This window comes from Artibeus jamaicensis, unplaced genomic scaffold (genome assembly GCF_021234435.1).
Source record: "Artibeus jamaicensis isolate MK-2021 breed Jamaican fruit bat unplaced genomic scaffold, CSHL_Jam_final contig_60, whole genome shotgun sequence".
NCBI classification, from domain to species: Eukaryota; Metazoa; Chordata; class Mammalia; order Chiroptera; family Phyllostomidae; genus Artibeus; species Artibeus jamaicensis.
The window spans coordinates 4678224-4688643 of record NW_026521900.1 but is presented as its reverse complement, the minus strand read 5'-3'; the positions used below and the strand labels follow the sequence as shown (position 1 = coordinate 4688643).

Below are 10420 nucleotides of genomic sequence, written 5' to 3'. Positions count from 1 at the left end.
CGCCACCTCTCTGGGTCTGCTGGTTGCCACCTCACACTGGAGTCTGCCAGTGGCCCCCTGCACAAACAGGGTCCACCCACTGCCATCTTGTGCACCGCAGCTGCCTTGTGCACCCAGTGTCACCACTTCTTGTGCCGCAACCCCTCTCTGCTCAGACGCCCAACTCTGCCTTGCCTACTGGTCTGGATGAATGTGTCTATTCCAACTCATTGGCTGTCTGACTTCCATACAGTTCAATTTTCTGTCAGTTCTGGTTGTTATTTTGTTTCTAAATTGTTGTTGTCCTTATTCTGGTTGTGCGAGGAGGCACAGTGTGTTTACCTACACCTCCATCTTGGCTGGAAATCTAATAAATACTTATTTAATAAATGAATGAAAGGACACAGAAAATGGCAATGTATAGTTTCAATATGTGAGTGTTAGCATATGTGCAGGAAATTATAATAGAGTAATAAAAAATCTTTCAAGTATAAAGTATACTAGGATAGAAAGAAAATTCAAGTTCAAAAAGAAAAGGGAATGGTGTAAAATTTCTTTTTATTAAGGAATAGCTTGTTCGTGTGTTTTTAAAATACATGTTAATGGGTATCAAATGGCTATGGTATTTAGATTCCACCTGTTTTTAGTCCTCACAATAGTGTTTTTATTAAATTATTTGCTTTATAAAACATTGCAGATGTCATAATTGTTAACATAACAATTTACCAAACTGTAGTTAACTGGTGCATCTTGCTAAGCATATTTTATAAAGGCAAGGAAATGCCAAAACCCTGTTTAAAGTTGTTCCACTGCAGCCTAGGAGAACAAAAATTTGTTTCTCAGACATTCAAATCATGCAAATAAAACAGGCAGGGTTTCCCTCTCCCATCCAAAGCACTTCATCAGTAGAATAGTCTGATAAACTAGATAGTCTGCATTCAAGAGATTCCACAACTTGCAATGCAAAAATGGAGAGGTTTACCTTCTTTGGCTTCAAAGCCTCGGGTTTTTTGGTCATTTAACTTTTGAATACCAAACTAGTGCTTTTCAGCTGCCATATCTTAATTCTGAGATAAGCAATCTTCTTCACAATGTAGGTTTAATATCCTCATGCTCAATTTTAAGACAAAGCAATCTTAATACTAAGTTCACACCACACAACCTTGTTGCAAACTGCTTTTCTTGATAAATTATGAAGTAGTCAAGGAGGTATGGTTAAGGCTATATTACTGAATGGTGCTGGTCAATAGTACACAATTTTTTGTCGTGTTGCAACACTTGTTTCCAATTTAGTGACTGCTGCTATAGAATCAGATAGCAACAATGACAACATTATTAGCTTTTTGTTTGTTTGTTTTTTAAACTATGATTCAGAAGTTCCCAATTTTAACCCCTTGGCAGCAAGATCCAAGTTTCCTCATTTGCACATTAGCACCTAAGCATCAACGGGTTAAATAACCAGCACAAAAGATACTGCACTTCTGATTGTAGCATTTGGCAGAACTGAAAGGAAAAGAAGTTGTGCTACAAGTTGAAGGGATTGTGGGCAACAGAAAGAAGACACTAGAGGAGATAAAATGTCACATGAAATCTTCATAGTCTTATACATATCCTCCATCATAAACACCATAATCTGTCAGATTGTCTTTCATAATGGCCTTTAATCCCCCTCCAGGAACCACACCTTTCTTCTTGTTTTTGGCTTTGCTTGGCTTTTCTTGCTTCTGTTTCTCACTACAAAGCACAGTCAATGAATTGGTAATCTTTTTCAAGTCATCAATTTCCAATGAAATACATACATCTCAAATGAAGGCTTCCAAAAACCTGGCATAATATAGTGACTTTTCATATTGTGTAATTTTATCTTTTAGTAACTTTCTAAACTCTGTGTAGTCATCTCTTGAAGATGGGTTCATAGCATCTACTCCATAAAAAGTTTCTTTTGCTAATGTGAGGTCTGATTCTTCCTATAATTTCTTTACCCTCAGTTATCTGCTAATTGTTTTTCTGGCATTAGCACTTTAGTTTCTTTAGGTTCATCTAACCGCTTTTTAATTACTTCTCGACTTTTCTTCTGTTGCCATTCTTTCTCTTTTATCTTCTCTGCTATTTTTTCTTTTTTTAACATTGTTTATTGATTATACCATTACATTTGTTCTATTTCCCCCTTCTGTTCCCCTCCACCCTGCACACCCCCTCCCCCACCATTCCCCCCTTTAGTTCATGAACACGTGTCTCAAGTTCTTTAGATTCTGTATTTCCCCTACTCTTCTTACCCTCCCCCTATCTATTTTCTATCTACTGTCTATGCTACTTATTTTCTGTACCTTCTCCCCCCTTCTCCTTCTCCCACTCCCCTGTTGCTAATCCTCCATGTGATCTTCATTTCTATGGTTCACCCCTGATCTAGCTGTTCTCTTAATTTGCTTTTGCTTTAGGTGTGGTTCTTAATAACTGTGAGTTTGCTGTCCTTTCACTGTTCATGTTTCTTTAACTTCTTTGTCTTAGATAAGTCCCTTTAACATTTCATATAATAGGGGCTTGGTGATGATGAACTCCTTGAATTTCATCTTATCTGAGAAGCACTTTATCTGTCCTTCCATTCTAAATGAAAGCTTTGCTGGATAGATCAGTCTTGGTCATAGGTCTTTGGTTTTCATGACTTGGAATACTTCTTTCCAGCCCCTTTAGGTCTCTTTTGAGAAATCTGCTGACAGTATGATGGGAACTCCTTTGTAGGTGACTGTCCCCTTAGCTCTTGCTGCTTCTAGGATTCTCTCTTTCATTTTAATCTTGGCTAATATAATGATGATGTGCCTTGGTGTGTTCCTTCTTGGGTCCAACTTTTTTGGGACTCTCTGAGCTTCCTGGATTTCCTGGAAGTCTATTTCCTCTGCCAGAACGGGGAAGTTCTCTTTTATTATTTGTTCAAATAAGGTGTCCACTCGTGACTGTTCCTCTTCCCCTTCTGGTACCCCTATAATTCGGATGTTGGAGCATTTAAAGATGTCCTGGAGGTTCCTAAGCCTCTCCTCATTTTTTTTGAATTCTTGTTTCTTCATTCTTTTCTGTTTGGTCATTTTTTCCTTCCTTCTGGTCTATTCCCTTGATTTGAGTCCCAGTTTTCTTTTCATTACTATTGGTTTCCTGTGCATTACCATTCATTTCAATTAGTTTAGCTTTCATATGTTTCTCTAATTTGTGACTAAAATCAACCAGTTCTGTGAGGATCCTGATAACCAGTGTTTTGAACTGTGCATCTGAAAGTTTGGCTATTTCTTCATCACTTAGATTTATCGGCTCTGGGGCTCTGAGTTGTTCTTGAGCCATTTTTGGTCTGTTCGCACCATTAAGTATGAGGAGCAGAGCCTTAGTTGTTTCCCAGGGCGGGGCCACCCAGGTGGCTGGTTTGTGACACTGTATGTGGGGGCAGGGTCAGAGAGGGAGCAATGGCGGTCCTCTCCACTAGCCCAGTCTGTTCCACCACTCACCCCGGCCTGTTTATCTGAGCGGAATTGTGCGAGCCTTCTCTCCCTCGCCGTGCGGTCTCAATGCTCGCCTCTTCACTGGTTTATCTGTATGCAAATGCTCGACTGACTGCAGACAGACAGCCACGCCTCTTCCCTGTGTGTGCCCATAGCTAGCCCGCACCTGTGATTCGCACCTTCAGCTGCTTGTGCACCACCCGGTCGGGGATCTTTTTGGTTATCCCGCTCCGCTGCTGGCTTTGCCCCTCTTACCAGTTTAGCTGAGCATTTCATTGTTTTCGGACTCCGTATTGTCGATTTTCTGTGTGGCTTGGTTATGTTTATTGTTGTTAAAAATTTGTTGTTCTTAGATTTGGTTGTGCGCGGACGCAAGGTGTTTCCACCTACACCTCCATCTTGGCGGAAGTCCCTATTTTTTTCTTTTCTAAATTTTTACTTCTGGTTTTACTTCTACTTCCTCTTTTTCATCATCATCATCATCCCAGTTATCTGTGATGTCCTCATCCTGGTCCTCAGCTTCCCAGCGGTCCCTGGCTGTGGTTCTGACACCCCCATCTTCCACACAGGGTCTTTCACAGAGAACATATCTACATCTCAGGAGTCAGAGTCCCCTGCCAGTGCCACTGCCACCACCCTGTCAAGCCAGGTGTGAGCTTGTGTAAGGGGAGAGCCATCGAGGAGTTAGCATGGCAGAGGTGAGTCACTGGATTTGCTCTCATTGACCCACACAGGGCAGGCTGGGACCAGGGCTCAGATTCCACTTCTAAGTGTGATGTACATTACAATATTTGTAATACTGTAATACATTGGAAATCAAATTCTTTGCAATTATTTAAGTTAGATTTAAATATTTAAAGAGTTAACTTTAAATATATGAAGGGGGCTCACAGTTTAACAAAAATAATTTAGAGGATATGCAAATGAAAGAGTTTAAAGACCACCATTCTTCTATTTACGTTATTAAAAGAGCTCTGGCTCAGAATTAGAAAATATCACTTCTTATCTTGAATCTTCCATTAACTTAGCTGTGTGACCTTGGAGAAGTCACTTAACCTTAGTCTTCTCATTTATGAAGTTAAAGAATGTGAGAACATGAAATCTAAAATCATTTCTAATACTAAACTCTCTATTCTGTGACCCTTAAAATTGGTTTTCTGTGTCTTTACAATTTTTATTTCTTCTTAAGAATTTCTTCCTGCCTTCTGTTTCTGCTCCTATGGCCACATTCCCACCCCTATCATTTGTGGGCTGGGGAATAACTACAAATAAAGGCCTCCAGCCTGCACTACACCCCCTCTTCCCTTCTAATGAGGAGACTTGCATGCATAAACATGGACAGCTCAACCTGCACATCCAAGATTTCTGCATTTTCCCTATACCCTCTACCCCTCACAACCCCTCTCCCCCTGAAGACAGCCACTTCTCAGGCTTGAAGCTATAGCACTATTGTCCATTTGGGTAACTTTAAAATAATACTGCAGACTGGATGGCTTATCAACAACACCAATTTATTTCTCATGGTTTAGGAAGCTAAAAAGTCCAAAATCAAGGCATTGACAGTTTTGGTGCCTGGTGAGAGCCTGCTTCCTGGTTCATAGAGGACCATCCTTTTACTGTGTCCTCATATAGCAGAAGAGACAAAGGAGCTATCTGGGGCCCCTTTTATAAGACACTAAACCCATTAATGATGGTAGAACTTTCACGACCTAATTACCTCCCAAAGTCTCCACCTCTAAATACATTGAGGATTAAGTTTCAACATATGAATTTGGGGTGGTCACAAACTTTTAGTCTATATCAACTGTCTACCATAGGAGGATTGATCCAGGGGATAGGCTGATGCAGGCCCTGGCAGCAGATTCAGAGACATTTGGGCAGGGGATTGTCTGGCTCTATGTATGTAGGCAAGGGTTCTAGATAGTCATATCCTCTTGATCCCACAGCCATTTCATCTCATGAAATGCGGATGGGGAAGGATGTGTCTGGAGTAGGGTCAAAGGGAGGTCCTCTAAAGCCCAGGACCCAGGGAGGGGGTCCCAGTTGCCAATGACTAAAATGGTTGTCTCTGGCCCTAACTTTTGTTGAAAGATTGATTGTCTGTCAGGATGAACGGGTAAATATGTGGGCATATATATATACAGGTATACAACACAGCCAGAAGAATGGTTAACTAGTCCTACACAGAATAACATAGATGAATCTCAGACACCGTGTCAAACAAAATAAATCAGAAACAAAAGGGTAAAAATTGTATGATTTCATTTATATAAAATTCTAGAACAGGCAGATTGTATATTGACAGAAAGCAGATCAGCGGTTACCTAGGGATGGGAGTGAGGGGATTGACTACAAAAAGGTGTGAAAAAACTTTCAGGGATGATGAAAATGCTTTGTAGCTTAGTTATACTGGTGGTTTCACAAATGTATACATTTATCAAAGTTTATCAAATGTAAAATGAATGCATTTTGTTATATGTAAATTATATACCAGTAACATTGATTCATGAAGGAAAACAATAAGAACAAAAGGATTGCCTACCGGAACTAATATCTATCAATAAGTATACATTCCACATCATGGTATAATTTCTTTTGCCCCATTCTAACAGAATTTTCCTTAAATCTATACAGAAATATTCTCAGATAAATATATGTGTGGGGGTGTATGGGGGGGAGGAACTATAACCCATTAGCCAAACTTAGGAGCTGACTCTAAATCCCCAAATTTTTTATTCACATCAGTCTATCTTCATTTTGGAATCAAAATAAACCTATAGCAAGTAGTGTAGAATGTTGCAACCTGTGATTTCAACAGCTTTGGGTTCAAGTCCAAGACCTGCCACTTGTGAACTGGTGGCCTTATGGGGCAGTCAGAGCAGGAGCCAAACATACAGGATTTTATTTCATCCTCACCTAAGCACTATGAAATATGTGAATTTCACCATAACCATTTTTTGCATTATAAAATGTAATGAGAAACCTAAAGGTAAGATCCCACACATAAGAAGGCATAAGCCAGGATTTGAATCTATGTGCCTTAAACTCTGCACTACCATACTTCCCCAGAGCAAGTCACTACTTAACTTCTGAATCTAGATCTCTCTTCTTTCTAAAGCTGGAATAATGCCACTTATATTTTAGAATCATTGTGAAAACCAAATAAGATGCCTTGTGTTGCTGATGTGGTCAATAAAGTTCAGCAATCTATTCTTATGGCTGCAGGTATGCCAATCATTTACACCCTTTGGATTAAATACCAACATCAATACTTCCTACTCACCTTTCTCCTGGCAGGCTCACCAGTGTAGGAAACTAGGGATTAATCCTGGAAGTTTCTAATGTTACTAGGAATTCCATTTCAGCAACTGAACAATGTTTAGTCAACCTGAGAAAGAGCATACTACTGTGCAAGATGCTGTTTGAAGCCAGTGAAAGGAATTCTTCCATTCCAAGAGGCAGCATACTAAAATGTAGAGCTCTTCAGAAGAAAACTTAAGTTCAAACCTTCCATTTGAGGTTTCCCTTCTGGTCCCTTACGCTTCACAAAATACTTCTCATACAAAACCCTTCATACATGGAAATCATCTCTTTTTAGAAGTACCAAAGTATTCTAGCGGTGGATTTTTTGTAATACAGTTGTGCTATTTGCTTTTTTAGAAATGGATCCAACAACCCTGTGCCTGAACTTCATACTTACTGATTCCATGTACAGAAAAAAAAAAAGGTTAAGATCTAGATAAGAAACTGTGAGGTTACAAACTCACCCACTACATGGGATTCTCTCTGCTGAGCATCACATCATTGATATGAGATTAATAAAGTGGCTGGCAGAAGTATTCCTGGCATAATGCCAGGCATAAGATAGAAGCTCAATGCAAGCTAGTGCCTTGACCTTCTCTGAGATTTGAGTGGGCATAATTTTTCTCAGAAACACCACTCTCTTCTTTATTGAAGCAACTGAATTAACAATGGATGCATCTACCTTAACTTCTAAGAAAACAGGACAAGCAAAATTGTAGTGGAGGTGCAACCATGTGTAGGCTTAAATGCTCATGGGTCTACCACAAGAATCAAAGTAAAGGAGGGCTTTCCTGGAGGCTAATTAACAGACAACTACAGTCATCTGAGACTTAAAAGAATAAAAGCAAACCACCAGATGTCACTGATCTTTTTCATCTCCTTTTAGAACAGTGTAGCTAAGGGAAGGATGTTTCTAGCAATAGCTGCCAGTAGTCTCCAGAAAGGTTATTGAGCACAAATTCAACCTTATGAGATATCAGATAGCAGATAGCAGATAGCAGATATCAGATAGAATCTGCATCTGGGGTGCCTTCCACCTAAAAGCTCACCTCTAATGTAATAGAAGTGACTAATATCCCCTTCCCATTCAGGGCTCTGCTCAGAGAAGACTTGCCCAGGTAACCTTTTCCTGATTGACCAAGCGTGCCCACAACTTAAAGTACTAGCAGAGACTTAACTCTAAGCTGGGCTACAGTCTCTTCACCAAAACTTGAAAATTGGACTCAACTGGTTCAGTAGTTAACTATGGGTGATGGACATAAGGTGATACAAACTTAAGGGCAAAGATACCATTTGGGGCTGCCATGTTTGGCCCATGTGCTCAGAGATGCAGAAAAGGCCATCTAACATGAAACACAGAAGAATGCTGCAGAGTCACAGGGAGAAGCAGGGAGACGAAGCACAGAAACCCAGAGAAAGAAGAGGAAGGGATTTTGGATGCCTCTCGTGTAACTCTGCTGCATTCACTCCTTTTTGGCTCAGGCTGATTTGAGTCATATACAACACCCCTTTTGTCAATCCCAGATATTCTAACCCTTAAGGCTTCATTTCTTTAGTTTAAATGTTATACAACTGATGCCTCATGGGGAAAAAACACCACAATAAATATTATTTTGATACCTGGCAACTTCTTGTGAATAACTTTGTCAGAATCTTTCCCAAAGACAAGTTCTGATATGGAAGTTAGTTAGGAGACTCCAAGAATGGCCCCTTGGATGGGCAAATGCCCTCCTACCAAGAGGTGGAACAGCACAGGAATAATGTGGACCAACCAACCCGGCCACCCTCTCCAGTTGATTGCCAAACCCAGTCTAACATCCACTGCTGTTTGGCTGTCCTGCCAGCCTTCCCTCCATTCTTTCTTACCCCAGTCCTCTTCCCCTTCCTCTCTCACTTGTACTTTACTTCAGCCTTATAATTGGCTTCCCATGCCCCAGGCTCACCCACTCCACCCCATTTTCCTCATTGCCAATGTGTTTTCTCAGTTTGTTTATTCCTTTATTGACTATATCCTCCATTAGGATATCAACTCACAAGAGCGAGGACCAGCAATCAGATTTAACTGTTCCTAAAGCAGAGTTTACAAACTTGCTGCCCTGCATTCTTGCCACTCTTTTAAAATGTTTCTGTGGTTTGGCCCAGTTTTATGCATGCTGATTCTCCCTTTCCCATATGCTCTAAAAGCTTTGCAAGGCCATGGGCAGTGACCGATTTATCTTTGAGGCCCCAGTTCTGTTGAGAGTCAGATCTTTAAAAATGCTGGCTGGATGAAAGAATTGGATGGACAGCCCTGGATGGCATAGCTCAGTGGATTGAGCGCAGGCCTGCAAACCAGAGTATTGTGGTTCGATTCCCAGTCAGGGCACATGCCTGGGTTGCAGGCCAGTTCCCAGCAGGGGACTCACAAGAGGCAACCATACATTGATATTTCTCTCCCACTCTTTCTTCTTCCCCTCCCCTCTCTCAAAAAATAAATAAATAAAATAAAATAAAAAGAATTGGATGAACAGATAGAAGAATAAAGGGAGAGAATGAACGAATGTCATGGCCAGAGGGGACACTTTCCATTACTATGGCTGTAGAGTAACAACTCCAGAATTTATTGCATAAAACAATAATTATGTTAAGCCCACAGAAATTTAGAAGGAGAATTTGTGTCACTTGGGGTCTGTCATGTGGTTGCAAGCAGATGTCAGCTATAGTTGCAGTCATCTGAAAACTAGATTGGGCCAGACATCCAAGATAGCCATTCGTATGGTTGACAATTGATACTGGCTGTCTGAAAAAAGCTCATCTGAGATTCCACTATAACACTTACACATGGCCCCTGGATTCAGCTTGCACTTCATCACAGTAAGTGATGGAGTAAGGACTTTGGCCTCCATAGTGTAGCCAAACTTCTTACGTAGGGACTTGTAGCTCCAACACAAGCATCTTAGAAAATAAGAAAGATGCTGCATTGCTTTTTAGGACCCAGCATCAGAAGTTGCACAGCATTACTCTTGCCATGCTTTCTCTATTGGTTGAAGCAGTCAAAAGTCTACCAAATTCAAGGAAAGGAACATGGACCCCACCTCTCAATAAAGGATGTCAAAGAGTATTGGAACCACTTGTTAAAACTGCCTCAGTACCTTAAGACTCTTATAGTCCACCCCTTTTTTATGGTAGAGGAAATAAAGGTTCAAATAATTTACATAGCTTATTCACAGTCATACCAATGAGTGACAGAGCTAAGTCCCTTCACTAAAAGTCCCTTCACTAGAGCCAGTCAGTCTCCATCTACTTCATTATTTTGAGGAGGTTTCCATTAGTTAAAATGTTCTCACTTTTAAACAATCCAAACCAACTTTGACAAAACCAACAAGAAAAGGTATAGTGAAATTTAATTTAAAAAGTACTTATTTTACAGAATCCAATGAATTGTTAGCTGGCCAGATGAGGCAGACCTAGAACACTTCTAGAGTCCTCAGGGGAAGAAGTCATTCACCAAGTTTCACCCCAAAGAGCTGTGATCAGCAGGGACTTGGTGCCAACACCTCTCCAGTGCTATCTTTCTCTGTTCTAAGAACCAAATTTCCACGACAGAGAGAGACCCACCTACGCCTATGGGGTTGGGTTTCTACCTCACCATCAGCCATGGCCAGGGGGACAAG

General features: G+C 40.7%; 1 pseudogene; it reads right to left on the bottom strand.

Annotated features, from left to right (window-relative positions):
* Positions 1-1400: 1400 nt before the first annotated feature.
* Positions 1401-9652, bottom strand: LOC119060114 (eukaryotic translation initiation factor 3 subunit J-like; annotated as a pseudogene).
* Positions 9653-10420: the final 768 nt, after the last annotated feature.